Source organism: Spodoptera frugiperda, chromosome 5 (genome assembly GCF_023101765.2).
Source record: "Spodoptera frugiperda isolate SF20-4 chromosome 5, AGI-APGP_CSIRO_Sfru_2.0, whole genome shotgun sequence".
Taxonomy (NCBI): domain Eukaryota; kingdom Metazoa; phylum Arthropoda; class Insecta; order Lepidoptera; family Noctuidae; genus Spodoptera; species Spodoptera frugiperda.
In genome coordinates, this window is record NC_064216.1 from 7,301,968 (window position 1) to 7,318,142 (window position 16,175).

General features: G+C 32.3%; 1 protein-coding gene across 2 annotated transcripts in view; it reads right to left on the reverse strand.

Annotated features, from left to right (window-relative positions):
• The window catches only part of LOC118271922 (transcription factor hamlet), a 108,118-nt gene extending 102,849 nt beyond the window's left edge, over positions 1-5,269 (reverse strand). The window contains exon 1 of one of the 2 annotated variants that reach the window (XM_050693950.1): positions 4,775-5,269. The gene's annotated coding sequence lies outside the window, so the exon portion shown is untranslated. The remainder of the gene's footprint in view (positions 1-4,774) is intronic. The other variant, XM_035588185.2, reaches the window with a different exon arrangement.
• Between the last annotated feature and the right edge of the window lie 10,906 nt (positions 5,270-16,175).

Below are 16,175 nucleotides of genomic sequence, written 5' to 3' on the forward strand. Positions count from 1 at the left end.
AGCCACGCCCACTAGTGCTTGTAATGACGCTCAATGCTTTGAAACTACTTGACATACAAACTGCATGGTTTATAATCCTTTGCAGTTAACATTCTTAATTTAAAATAGACAGCCATATTTGTTTTTTGAATTTCGAACAATGTAAAAAATTAAAGATGTTTTAGCGGCCAGTGTTAAATGTCTTTTTGTATTAAAGACTCCTTCAATGCAGTTTCAGTGTTGACACGTCTAATCTTACGTTGTAAATTAATATCCACAAGAGATTATTTATTAAAATTATCAGTGTCATAAAATAAAGTAAAAGATTATCGTAATTAAATAGCTATTTGAATTAACGATGTTTACTAAATGACGAGATCTCAATTTAATTTAACGTCCTAGTTATCTAAGTCATATAATATTAAGTACCGCTACTATCTTAATAATTTAGACGAGCAATAATAATAGTAATAGATGCTGTAATAAAGATTTACAAAAAGATAGTACAAATGTTGAGGTGTTAACATGGATTTGAGAAGTTTTCAGTCAATTGTATTGTAGTTTTGCAATTAACAAAAACTAACTTTAATTGTACTGTCATTTATAAAATACGCTTCAAGACGTTTTTTTCTTTTATTGTCTTTACTATTTACAACAGTTATTCTACTGTTTATCAACAGTTATATCTTAATATAAAAAATCTGGATATCGAAATTAATTTTCGTAATAACAATTGAAAAAGCCTATAACATTTTTCCCGTCATATCGAATCAAAAAACACAGTCTTAACAAAATAACAGACAAAACAAAAATCCATACCACAATAATTATTGTACCAATTTTTTGTTTCGTACCAGTACGAACGGTTAAAATGAAACAAGTAAGTAAGTGTAGCAAAGAGATGAAAAAACCGGCTACATGTCGCGTAAGTGATCGATATTAAATAAGACAGGTCTGTCCGTTACCTAACTCTACGCACGTATTCTCGCAGTGAAAGCGAATTTTTTAATTACTTTTTTTTTAATACAACAAATGACACAGCGTTTCTTTTTTCGTCTGTGTACAGGGAGCGGTGTTTGTAATTGAATTTTTTGTCGATATTTGTGTTTAATTTTAAATCTAGTAATTTTACATTCGATGCTTATATAAAGACACATTTCTGTTTTATTAGGTTATTAAATTAAAAAAGAAGAAATATGAGAACTATTTCCAATTATGTTCTGTTCTTTACTTTAGTTCTTTATTATTACGAAACGAACCAATAGTATATTTTAAGTACAAAAACGTGGTGAAAATAACATGACAGTTTCATAATTAAAATGAATACGAAACCAGAAATGATATTAGTACCAATAATACATTTATATTAATAACAACGGAACACAATATTCGCAACAGATATTAAAAGTAACAATAAACCGAACGTGATTGGTTGTCGAATGAACGAAATGGAGCTATAATAATAAATATGTATATTCAGTACTAATTTTTTACGGGCGGCTTTGTCCAGAAGGAAAAAAGACTTTACTAATATCAGACACAAATATCGTAACTTAAAAAACGAAGTTTTGCATTTATTTATAATGTTATTGTGAAGTATGAGCGAGATTTTCAGTATAAAAAGTTGTTGTTAACATTACTTCGATTTTGCTCCAATTATTTTTATCATTTCAGCGGCAAGGCGGTTTTTCTTTCCGAATTAAAAAATATGCTATTGGGTTTTTATCAACATTTTTTTATTTAGCGCATAACGATATTTTTATTATCTGATTATGATGAATTCATAATAGGTGTAACTAATGAACTACGTGTTTAAATCACGTTTAGGAGAAAAAAAACCTATTCGCGCTTTGTTCTTTTATGACATTATTCGACATTTATTTTACAATAAATATGTAAAACAAATGATCTAGTTCATTTAAATTAGATATACTTAGATGTAATAAAGTTTTACAAAGGATCATAAACTTGTCGAAACATTCGCGTTTTACTAGTGCTGAATATAAATAGAGATATCTTATGTTCATTACGTAGTAATATACGCATGCTTGATAACAATATCATTCGTATAAATCTAGAAGTATTCAAGCAAAACATGGAAAGAAAAATAACTACACGATCCCAAGAAACCTTTTCTAAATTATTACGGCACTTAATTGATTCAAATAAACCATCTAACCACTTTAAATTCTATTGCATGATAAGCAACTGGTTCTCAAAACAGGACCAACCCCAAAACGGACATAACTTATCCGGATAATTGTTGTAATCAAAATAATAAACTTGGTATAAAATAAAGAGGCTGAATTGCTATGCAATCGCTTTTATATTATGTTTATTTTATTGCAAAATTAAAGATTTCTTTATGTTTTTATTTTATTAAATTGGTGTACGTGTATAAAAATATTTTTTCTTTAAAAACATTTAAACGTTTTAACAGAAGCTGAAATGCTTTGATAATAAACATACATTTTTATTCAAACCTTTGCTCGGGTGATGTAAGGTACGATAAGAGTAATTTTGCGAACCCGGTTGCAACAGTGTTTTTTTTGGTAGCCGCCAGAGTAGTGAATGTCTTTTAAGGAGCTGATACATGTGAGAAATACATTTTATGGCCTGTTACACATATAAAATCGACAGCGATCCAGTTTTCGTCACGTATTCGCGGTACTCTTTTTATATCAGCCCACTGATGTATAGTGGGTTGCAGATTGCGTCGGTTTGGCGACCAAGGATTTTGATTTTATCTCACTAAAATACTTCGTAATAAGTTACCGAGATTTATTTGTTTTAGCAGCTAATAAGGAACTGAATAAACGGCCGGTAACACGGGAATGAATAAATGAATTCAGTATGTTGCTGCGTTCATGAATGGAATCCTTACTTTTTAATCGGTCCGTATAATTAGGTGATTCGTTAAAGCAAGAGGTATAAAAAGGAACGCACGAACAGGTTACATAAAAACTGTCAAAAGTATTTTAAAACATTAATCCGCAAAGAGCAATTCATCTTAAAAACGTCAATTGGTTTTAAATTTAAATTGCGGCGTGAAAGCATGAAGTGCGGTGGACGTTTCAAAACAGGATCTTAAGAACATTCGTCTGCAAATGTGTTATGGTGAACATAAAGAGATGATTAATTAATATAGAGCAGTGTAGTGTGTTTCTACACTACTGTATTTAAACAATCGACAAAGGAGGTTTGATTGTGAAATTTTAAGTACATATATTACTCACGATCTAGGTTTGTATTGAGTTTTGATAACGAAAAAAATGGTGGGTGAAATAAATGACTATGTTATAAATTATTTTCTGAATTCGAATAATTTTTAAATTGTCTTTGTTAAAAAGAAATGTTAATAAAAACTAAGGAATGTAATTGAAACTATATAAAATTAATGATTCGTCCTACGCGTGCTATCGTAATGCGACGCAAATAATTTATGTTCTCGCAGATTTATTGTAAATTTAATCTAAGTAGTTCAAAGGATAAATCAATTTGGAAACATTGATTTATTTCAAATTACAGTTGATTGGGAAAGGAAATTAGTGTCACTTTAATGCTAATTAGTTTTCGTTATCTAAGTAAATAGTAAAAAATTAGATTTAGAAACTGCATTTCGATAATAAATAATGAAAATACATTGCTCAGGTTTTAGATTTATACGATTAATAGCAATATAAAAACTAGACCAAATTTAATTGTGTATCCTGCAGCTCAAAAATTCTACACTAATTGCGAACATTTCAACATTAGACTTTTCCAAAACAATTTTCAGAAAAATTAAACTTAACTTGAACTATCATAAAATAATAAAGAAAACATAAAATTTCAATTATATGTAACACAAGAACTTGTTAATATCAGCCGCTACTGAGTAATGTTAGTAAAACTTTAACAAAAAAGGTTTCAACGCCGACGGCGGGCGGACGCCGGCGGCCGCGGCGGGCGGGATAACTGTTCACATCAACTAGGTCGAATTATCTCATTTTTACTCCATTTTCTATCAATGAAATTAAAAGTGAAAACGCCCTTCACTTTTTAATTATGATAGGTCAGTAACAAGTCATAAGATCCTTTAATTGAATAATTGAGATCCTTTTAATGGCATAATTATTTTTTGTTCAATTGACGAGATCTCATAATACAATTAATTAAGATTAAATAGTTTTAAATTTTATTCTGTTATGTTATTCAATTTGAAAATAAATGATGACTTTGTTAATCGTTTTATTTGCCATGTTTTATAACGAAGCCTAATTTCTTATTTAAATGAGATATAAAGAAGGAAAAGATCAAACAGTTTTATTTAAATTTATGTTAAATTTTATAAAATATAATGATCGTTTATTGGAACATCTAATAAATTAAATTCTTATTTATTTGGAATCATAAAATTGTCAAAACTGTATTGTTAAAGAACTCCGTTTTATTTTAAATTTATTCAAATTTAATTGAGACGTTTCGAGTTAATAAATAATTTATTCTGAAATACGATTTTACACATGTTGCTTTATGGATTTAAATAATTTTCGGATCATTAGTGGCTCGTAATTTTCATTTCTATCAACACTGAATAAATCACAGATAAAATATTTAGTTTTAAACTGTCTTAATTGGAATTTGTAAAATATATACCTGCTATGAATTCGCATGCGAAATATTCGCATCTTAATAATATTTTTTATTAATATTTGAGGACGAATAATTTTGTTTATACTTAGTTATTTTACACCAATAAATAAGAAATTTTCATCGCAATGACAATATAAAAAAAAAATAGAACTTCACCTACCTGGTTCAGCAGAAAAGATCATAAATTTTCAGGTGATCCTTTTCAATTATATTTCAGTTTTTCGCTAACAATCGCACAAGAATTAATTTGTTTAAAAAAAGAGTTCAATTAAAAATATCCTTCCGTTCAGAATATTGTAATTACACAGAGTATCGGTTTCACTTTCTCATTAACACTTCTATTTGGTTCAAACAGTAAAACACACAGTATGAATGATAAATAGTTACTCGCGATTAGTTAACCACTGGGCACTTGTCCATAAAAAATATCCATTCCATCACTGAGGGCGAAATATTTTTTTAAAGTGTCCGCGCGAGCTTAAAGCTGCGGAGCGTTACTATGTGCGCGTGCGCAGGTCGGCGTGGCATCGCGTTATCAGCGCGAGCGGCGCGGCGCGCGACAACAACAGAACTTGAGAGTCGATCTCAATAACAACAAGAAAAGAAAACGGTCCAGTTTCAGCGGGGCTTCCGGATGGGTCGTGGACGGGGCGCGGGCAGGCGGTCGCACTGCTCGCACGTAAGGCGGCGTTTCGCTCTCTTTGTCTAACGGTACCGATGCGCGCGCGCCGCGTGAACGATAGCGCGGCTAGTCGCGAACGCGACGCCGCCCCGTGCGCACTACAGCCTGCGCACACGCAACACTACTGTACGCTTGTTTTCCCGCCACTTTTACGTGTATGAGTTCGTTTTCAGCTGAACAAAAAAAGGTCTTCTTTTAACTTCAATTTATTTACTAAATATTTTTTACATTTTATTTTATTATGGCATCTGATACTTAGATATATATTATAGCCATTTATAATTTCAAGGCAAGTTTTCTTTTATCAGTTAAGCCTATCAGTTAGCGCTCGCCGCGATTTATTTAGTTCACTTTATTTTTCATCTTAAATTATTTTTAACTTAATAATATGAAGTTATTAATTACTGGTTATTTAATTAATGTCATTTACCTATAGTTTTATACAACTTTTACTTAAAATTTTTGGATTGAAGTTTTCACTCCGCGTTGATGTCTAATATATGGAGCATCTGTAACACAATGGAGTGTTCAGTACAATGCAACCAAATACTAAAAATATTATTTAGGCTAGTTTTGGGACCTGTCAGGCATAAGGTACTTCAATTTAAAGGGATAAATTAAGATTAAAATATGTTATTGAAATAAAACGTACGTAGAAAATAATTTCGTTGATGTCTAATATATGGGGCATCTCTCACTCTATGGATTTATGGAGCGTTCGGTACCAATGCAACTAAATTCTACCAAACAATATACAGGCTGATTTTGGTGCCCTTAATTGATTTTGGTGGTATAGTTTTAGGTCTTATCTCATAACTTAAGGAAATGCGGCGGTAATTAGTTTTCATGTATACACATTACTAGTTGAATGGTAATGATGTTCATAGAATGAATAATTTATTCAAAGTCAAAGTCAGAGTCAAAGTGTTTATTAGTATGTTTGTACGTATTTTATTGTGATGTCTTATTGGGTTTTTCAAAGCAATTCATGTGCTGATAAGTTATGTTAATTGCAAAGAAATACGACAATGTCAAGAAAAACACGAAAACAAGAGATCAAAAGCAAAAATATCAAGAAACAATTCACTTCACACTAAATACGTGATAAATCAACAAAAATCACACGCGGGCCGTTCACCGAATTTCAATATCAAAGCGAAAAATTAATTTCAATTTGAATATTTTTCACATTTGTTATTTCGTTGGCCGTATTTTGGCGGATAAGCATATCGTTATTCAATAAATAACTTGATCGAGCATAAGTTTTTTATTAAGAGGGATTTTTAAACAATAAGGGGGAACGCCGGAGGCTTCGCGTGCGGTACCGGACGAAGCCTTATTAAATTGCAATAACAGTCATGCGGGTATGCCTTTTTTAATCGATTTGTTTTATTTACAGTTTTTGGGTTTTAAGGTTCTTTGGAAGAAAACATTGAAGGATAAATGAATTTGATGATGTTGATTATATGAAGTTTTAGGATTGATTTTGGTCTTAAACGTAGTCGAGACTGCATCGTCGGTCGAGTGGTTGCAAGTGCGACTGCCGAGAAAGGGGTTTCTGGTTCGATTCCTACTCGGGCGAAGTATTGCTGAGCTTTCTTCTGTTTTTAGAAAATTTCTCAGTAGTACCACGAAGAGTTATTACACAATAAATATACAATCGTTCCATAACCAAAATTTTCTTAACGAATTTTTCTTCAATAACTCTTCACTTAGCAGTCATACCTCTACTTTTAAAGCATCAAATTTAAAAAAAGAATCTTAGTTAAATCAAAAACAATAAATTCAAATGTATGCACCATTGCTACCGTTCTCGTAACATCGCAGTGACCGCTCTCAGCTCATGTGGAGGTATCGTGTGAATCTCATCAATAATAGACCAGTTCAAGGCTTTGGGAGATTCTCTGCATTGTTCCACAGAAAGATACTACACCTTTGTATTAGAGTATTACGTACTGAACGACGTGACCTTTGAATTATTATTCATAAATATGGTATTACTTTTTATCTCACATTTGGAGCAATGCATCTTCAAACAAGGGAGGTAATTAAAAATACGTTTTTGTTTTTGATGAGACGTTTTTTAGTTGTCTATAAGATGGTAGCTAGATAGATTTTTTTTCAAAAAACGTTGCCCCACTTTAGGGTTTTCTCCTGTGTCGTGGGTGCGTTTACAAACATACAAGTTCACATACACATGACACCCAGACCCGAAACAACAATTTGTGGATCACACAAATAGTTGCTCCGTGCGGGAATCGAACCCGCTACACGTTGCGCGGCAGCCGGTTACCCAGCCACCGCACCAACCGCACAGTGAAAAGATACAATCAAGTAGTGTAGGGAATGCCAACCCTTTGTGTTTTTTTTATGGTATAAGTCGGTAAACGACGCATCACCTAATGAGAAACAATCGCTGCCGCCCATAGACACCGGAAACACCCAAGGTTAAAAGTGCGTTTTGGGGTTAGGAATTTAAGGGCTTTATTGGACCTCCGGAACCTTAATATTATTTGCCTTACAAACCAAACCTTAAACTTATGCTTATTACCCAGCTTTTCCGCAACTCAACCAAAAGCCATTATTTTACAACTTTACATACATAAATACATATAATTATTATTATAATATGCATTCTGTCACCGAATAAATAATTAACAACTCGTCAACTGCACGAGACGACACAGCTGGTCCAATTAAATCATCTTTTTCATTACCATCCGCCTTAAAAGTAACTTTTAGCCTAATTAATGAAGTCCACTGAGTGAAATGTCAGATATAATTTAACGAATTATATGAAAATTATACCGCGGACCGAAAGGAGTTGTGTTCATGATAAAATGTTGTTGGTGTTGAAGGGATATTGGTGTTATCGTATATTTACTAGATGCTGTATAAAGTGTGATTATGTATAAATTGTATGCACGGTTGGCGCGGTGACTGGACAACTGGCTGCCGTAAAACATGTTGTTGGTTCGAATCTCGCACGGAACCACCTTTTCTGTGATCCACAGATATCACACATCCACGTCAACAAATTGTTGTTCCGGATCTGAGTGTATGTGAAATTGGTATTTTTAGACGTACCCATGACACAGGAGAAAATCCTATTGTAGGGCAAAGTGTAAATCCAAAAAAAATTCTGGTTAAAGTATACGTATTTTGTTATTTCATGATGATATAGAAGCTATTGAAAATTATAAGTACTAATCATTTTTGTATGTTGTAACTTACTTTTGATAAATATTACTTTGTTCAGAAGTAGTTTAGTAGAGTATTAAAATAACTGCTGTCGCTAAATTTAGGTTAGGAAACTGAAAAATAACAGTTATAATTATTTTTAAAGAAGTGATTGAAACATTAAAATAAATATTAGTAAGACCTAAAAATTACCAATTCAACAACCTAGCAACAACATTAAAAATATGTTGACACAGTAAATCACGTTGCGAGACTCACTATCGTAAAGTCGCCATTACTTTCAGTTTCAATTAAACACAATTTTTATCTTCAAGCCTTTTGTGTATTACATAATATTTTGCGTGTCCGCTATACATTTTCATGGCCCCATCGTTTTTATTGTAAGTGTAAGTTTCGATCTTATTTCATGTTACAGTTTTCTAACGTGTATTTTATACGATTGATGATAACACGGAAATTATGTAATACATTGTCCGAATACATTTGTAGAATAGGTTTTTTATGGTATTAGCTGGTAAATGAGCAGACATATCATCTCATGGTAAGCAATCGCCGCTGCCCATGGACGCCCGAAACACGAGAGGCGTTACATGTGCATTACATGGGGAATCAAGGTCTGGGAAGATTGGGAATTTTAAAACGGATATTTTTATCCGAAAGAGTAGAGTAGGTCTTTATTTATGTTTGAGAGTTATGTTGTAAGTTTACTTTAATAAATTGCGTCTAATTTATTTTCATTACATACCTATTATTGCAAATAAATTTAGCTGTGTGTAACTACTGAAAATCTTAGACTAAACGCTCGCTTTTCTTATCTTTTTATCAACACGATAGTAGTTTTACTATAGCACGATATTTTTTATTCCACATCTTATCGTATCTTTTATTAAATGATCACAAAAAGGAAAAAATAAACAATACTAATTCATAATTGGTGGTAAGCACTTTGACAATGAGTAACAATCGTATTATACTGACCGTAATAAGGTTAGTTAACAATAGGTACTACATACATAGTTTAGTACTATAAGCTTATCAATTAAGCATTCAATTACTTGGTAATTGAATTAACAACTGATATAGAACATTTAAGAACTTATGCTCAAACTCAATGTTAAGTTCACTGTCGTAGTACTTGGTAGTCTAAGCTTTGGAACGAGCACATAGCTTCACTGACGGACAGACTGACACACTATTATTTATTTCTTTATTTTTTGATGTTTCAAAAGTACTAAATAATTTAACTTTGACTTTGAGTCTAGGGCAGCACATTTTGCCAAGGTTTACGTTTTCGTTTTCCTATAGTAACAATTTATAAGAACATTAAAAGAAAACATTTAAACATAAATTTCTAAAGGTCATTATTTAATGTAATATTTTTATGACAGTAATTCCAGTTAGTGTGTGTGAATAGTCAGCTGGTATCCAACGAGTAAAGAAAATTAAAACTTAATCCTTTTAAAAATAAAGTTAAAAGTTGTTTGAGATATCGACTGTTTTTGAGACTAGTTGTACTCGTAGTAGTTAATAGGTAGGCTCTAGTAAATTAAATTTTAATAAATGTGACAGCTATCAATCAGTTTATATGTGTCATGTTCTTGAACCCGATTATTGGTGTGAATTTAATTCGCAATTTTTTTACATTAAACTGGATCTAGTTTATTGATTAAAATAAGCATCATAGCTGTTTTCCCTGAGAGGGTAAGTAGAGATGTGCAATACTACTTATGGACTTAGCGCATTTGTATCTTAATTATTGGATTAGTCGTATTGCGTTATGAAAGAAATTCAACTGTAAAATAAAGAAAACATCTTTTTTTGTAATTTTCTGCAAACTCTTTAAACAAACTATTTCAATGAGATGAAAATGAAATTACTCGCAGTCATGCTCACTTGTCATTACGGAAGCAATGGCACATAATAGTGCTTATACATATAGTTCTTATGTGTACATATATGGCGTCTTGATAGTGACTTCTAAACCAACACAGTGGTACTTACGTATTATTCAAATCGCAATATTTTGCTTATCAATCGATCCACCCTTGTGCAAGCACAATATTCTCTCAAGGCCGGCAATTATCGCACAATCAGTGCGCTTGATTGATAATTTTATTGATCTTATTTATTGCTAATAATTAACCTAGGTAATGCCATAATAATTTACACATTCATTGTATTTTAATAGTCAATTTTAAATTAATGTTTTATATTGCGCCAATCGTGCCAAATAAGTTATTTAAACTGATTTAAAGACTATAATTGCTTTGCCAAGTTAGTTGTGTGACCACAAACGCGATTGGCGAGAAATCTTTATTTAGGTTTCTATTTCCATCAAGACATTACATACAGGGTTTTTGACTTCAGATTTTTATTGAAGTAAAAGTTTTATTTATTTATTTAATCTTTAATGTACACAATACAATTAAATAGTGGTACATAAGGCGAACTGAATGCCCTATGGCATTCTCTACCAGTAAGATGTATTCTATACAATGACTACCCCTAAGGAAATAAACTTATTATAAATTCTTTGCACAAACTCATGGTCGAACTCAACACCTTTAACTAGACAGTCACTAGTGTGCACACGCAACAAACATGCAAATATCGCAAGTAAAAGAATAAAAAATAAAACACTTACATGTCAATTGGAACGAGCACATTTAAATTAATTTCAAATTATACTTACACAAATAAAAAAACAGTTTTCACGAATTAAATTTACGCATTCAAAGCCTGCGGCTAGCGGCTACTTTAAGATAATTAAACAATATATCTTATTGAAACGTTGGTAGTTAACATACTTACTAAGATAATTTGCCTACCCATTATATAAAAATAGAATATATACGTTGTTCAAGAACGTATTGCAGTGAAAGAGAAACCATTTAAGTATGTATAATTGAAAATAGATCTTGTATTTGATTTGATACGAGTTGTAGGGGATAATAAAATTAACAAAAAATCACGGTTTACTCTCGTAAATTAATGAAGGATAAGAAAATATACAAAGATTTTGAGTATAAAAATGCAACTAATAAAATATAACTCGGATTTTTTTAGGTAGGTGCTACTGTCATTTGATTTAGATTGAAACCTTGTGGTCTGCAAAATTATTTATTATTATACTTAGTCAAACCAGAAAATATTTATATAAAACTTTGACATTGACTTTGAATTATAAAGATTCAACTACACTCGAGGATTAAAATTTCGCGTACAACTTTCTTTAAGTATAATTTTTAAGATTGACATAAAATGCGGATGTTTGTGAGATTAGAAGATTTGCGGGAAAAATATTCCACACATATGTACGCTGTATACGTAAATATGTACATACGTCATATTTATAAATTTTCCTTACATTAATTCCTTATTTTTTTATACAAACAAACACACAAACTATACCAACTAACACGTCTACCATTCGGTCACGATTACGCAAACAAGAATTTAACCAGTAGTTAGTACCGGATGGTGCTACCGCTTTTTTTTCTAAATTATAATAAGGCATCGGACTCATTATAGGCTGTCAATCAAAACTGATATTATCAGTTAAACAGCCAGTTCAGTGAGGACGAAGCCTTAAAATCGTGATTCATACGAAATGAGTAATTTCTTGATTTCAAGTAAACGCAGTGAAAGGCATTTATTATAAGGTCATCTTATAGATGTGCCTGGGTCAGTATTTATTTAATTTGCGAATTACACCCTTATTGTGTGAGGGATAAGGTTGGTGGTATGCGTTAAAATGTCAGCAGTGATGAGTAAACTGTGTAAGCTGAGAAATGTGTGAATAATGAATTGTTTTGAGCCTTGAGATAGGTTGAGCTTATTAAAAGAATATTACAATGTATTGGCGGAATTTTGCTGACAAGTAATTGTTTTTGATAATTTGACTTATATAGCAGTGATTTTAAGGTTAATATTTTGAATTTTCGATTACCTACACACAATGAGTTTTCTATGTTTGTAAACGTTTGCTAATAAATAATAGTATTAAATGATATGTGTACGTCTTCGTACTACGTCAAATATTTTAAAATATTCAACAAATTGAAAACGACATGTACCATCAAACTGTCACCACTCATGCATATGAGCATCCATATATAAATGACACCTGACCACGTTCGAACAACCACTAACCAGTTTACCCAAGTTACCAAATTAGACCATTCCAGTTATCAAAACTGACAAAGATTCGAAACTTCATTGCGTAACACTAATGCACTGATACGCACGCCATTTTGTTTGGCAAAGGAACGAATAATTATTAATTCTGAGCACTCAAAGTCAGCCTGTGCGTTATACTTGAGTTGTAGGCTTCGGCACAGCAAGGCGTGGTCGCGAGACCTTAGCGAACGGATGTAAGAGCCTCGATACTACTACCGTCACTCCAGATCGACGTTTGATGATAACCAACATCTGAAATGGAGAAAAAAAAATCAATTGAGTGAAAAGGTCAGCCAGCCACTGCGTCGCAATTAAAGTCCAAAATAATAATCATTAAATACTCTACCACCAACTGATATTTTGACAGGTTAAATGTTGAGTTTCAAACGGTTTTCGACTTTATTGACTGGTTTAGTTTGTTACTAGTGCTGTTGTTACTAAGTTGCTGATAAGTTTTAAAGCCTTGATTTCCGTATTCATTCAAATAGTCCGTGAAGTCCGAATCGTAAAGTGAATATATAATCAAATGCATTTTTTCAAATGATCAAATGAGTCTGGTGATAGGCAACATAATTATCACCATCGGAATGGAATTTATAACATAGCTGTCGAAATGGGGGTCGTTCACTCTAGGTGTAGTTTTTAGAGAGAAAAAATGAGGAAGAAATGTTACGTATTTTTTAAAGGTGGGAAAATCATCCAATGTTTTCTCCCACTTTGGGCGAGGCGAGAGGGAGTGTTAGACTAATGCATAATTAGACAAAAAACAGAGGAAGTAATACTATGTGTGTTTTTTTAAGTGGGAAAAATCATCCAATTACTTCTCCCGCTTTGGGCGAGGCGAGAGAGAGTGTTAGACTCTTACTGACTAAAAACCACTCCGTTCCTATTCCTATGTTTCGAGCCGGAACCCCGTTAACTAGCTAGGTAATCCCGAGCTCCAGAAGAAAATGTTACCTAATGACAAAAAAAAAATGAAACAGAAGGATGGTCAAGATCCTTAATGTAACAGTTAATGAGAAAAATGTATGAACTAATTACAACAGCGAATTCACCTAGTTACTAGAATTCATCTTTAAAACCTATTTTCAATCGTTTTTGTTCATGTAATCAACTCGAAATGTTTCTTCTTGTTCCTTCAAAGTGCTATCTAAAGGGATGATTGGTACTTTGTTTTAATGGCACTCTTTTAAAGCCTTTTACAGCTGTTTCTATGTCTGGTAATAGATCTAGTAAGTGGTGTCTATTTGTTAGAACTGGTACTTAATAAGTTTTTGTAGATAGATAGTTGTAGTAGTAGAGATTTATTCGTTTGTCGATCGGTTGGTGTTAGATTCTATGTAGTAGGTTGGATCAAGTAAGTGTATGAGCGGTAGGCTCAGTGTACCAGCGTAGGATATCCAAGGTGGGCTGATAGTCTAGCAAGGGTCAAAGCAGGAGAAGACATTGGATGATTTTCCCCACCCAAAATACAATAAAAGGGTCACAAAAGATAAGTACCTACGAATTGATTTTTAGACTTTAAAATACTTTGAAATGAAAACCAAAATTCTCTGTATGATTTTCACATAATAATCCTTTTGAAAGATAACAACTATTAAAGTTACGTAATGAGGTTTTTGATAAGATCAATAAAATTACGTCCACAATACAAGTAATAATCGCAATCATAATCGTAAAATTTCATATCTTAATTTTGACATAAGCTTCTCACAGTAAAGTTTCACTTTTGTAAAAATATTGTATTAAAATTATATCAAAAACCGAGATCGGTCATTTCTTTTTGACATATCTCTTATTGAAACTTTCACATTACGTGGTCCATATTTCCTAAAACCTGTACAGGTTTCCACAGGTCTTATTTTACGCAATCATGCAAGTAATATCTTTCTTTCTCTTTGTTAAATGTCAATATTTCGGTCTAAAGGGCAAATTAAGTAGTTCAATGTACTTAATATTATAATTGGATAACAGTGAAATCGTAATTAATTGAAATAATTTGGTCATTATATTGAAAAATGTGTAGTTATTTATTAGACTTTAAGAATTTTAACGAATTAAAATAAAAATTAATGTGTATTTTTTTCAAAACTGTCATAAGGACTGCCTGTGTTAAAGAATTTTAGTGAAATCGTTTTTTTAGCAAAATTCTTTCTGACATAATGAGATCATGACAAGGTTTTGATTTTAACTTTACCAATTTTACCTGTAAAGCACTTACACCATATTAATCGTTTCTTATTATTTACTTTATGTTTTTTGTACTATATTAAAAGTACCTAATGAAAAGTACCCTTAAACGACGAGCATGCATGAAAAGACTGACTGTTGATAAAGCGAAAGAGGTGCGTAAGATCCGTAGCAAATTAATGGTCCTATGTCTCGGCCTACCCCCATGGGAGGCAGGCGTACGGTTATGTATGTAAACTTATGGTAGCATCAAAGTTTACGGTCATTGAAGTTTACGTATAGCAAAACCTTTGCATTGCAAAAAAATCCTCTATGTCATTTCTGTATGTTTCGTATCAGTATCGTTCCCTTAGTACCGGCTCGAATAAATCAACCACTCGATTCTTTATTCTTCTTCTTCTTCAAGCAAACTCATATTTAAGGATACTGAAAGTAATAGAAACACATTTGAAGCGACCTCTTTTCCATATCTGACACATTTGCTAGACTTACGAGAAAATAAATAAAGAACAATCACCTGTCATAACCCCAACGACAATAACTAAAACAACAAAGAGACAATGAATCACTAATTAAATAATAAATTAATTAGATCGCGTCCGCTTGGTTTTGCCCGAATCATACCTACGCGCTACGCATTAGATCCGTCTAAAGGAATTGTTCTGATTTAATAATTAATGTGTATTAGGTACCGCGAATCAATCGCGGATATTAGTCCTTCATATTGTCAGCTAGCTTATTCAGACGTTGATAAGATTATGGAGAATAAAATAAGCTTTGTATCCGCATAAGGTGTTAGTTTGACGGTAACAAGGTCTCTGATTCGATTTTCGGATCGAACAAAGTAGTGAAAGAATAGTTTTTTTTTAAACGTTGCCGCACACTAGGATTCAGACACTCAGACCCGTTGCACAGAAGCCAGTTGGCCAGCCACCGCGCCAACCGTGCAGTCGATGATGTTTAAAATAGTTCACTAAAATACCTAGTGTCGATGCTATATGATGGAAAGATAGAGATTGAAAGCACAGCTAGAAAAATTAGGTGTGCTCTAAATGAATCATCATTGTTTCGGTATCACATATCACATCATGAGCCAGTTCTCATCCACTGCTGGATATAAGCCCTTTCAAATTGCTACTCGTTTCCAGACTTTGTTAAATTTTAAGGTAAATTAAAAGTCTAATGTTTGACAATGACACTACGTAATAATTCAATTCAATAAAAAAATCGTAAAGATGCACTAAGTAAGCAAAAAAGTCGCCAAAGTCACAAAACATTATTACAGGTACCTAATCATGACCGCTCTTCG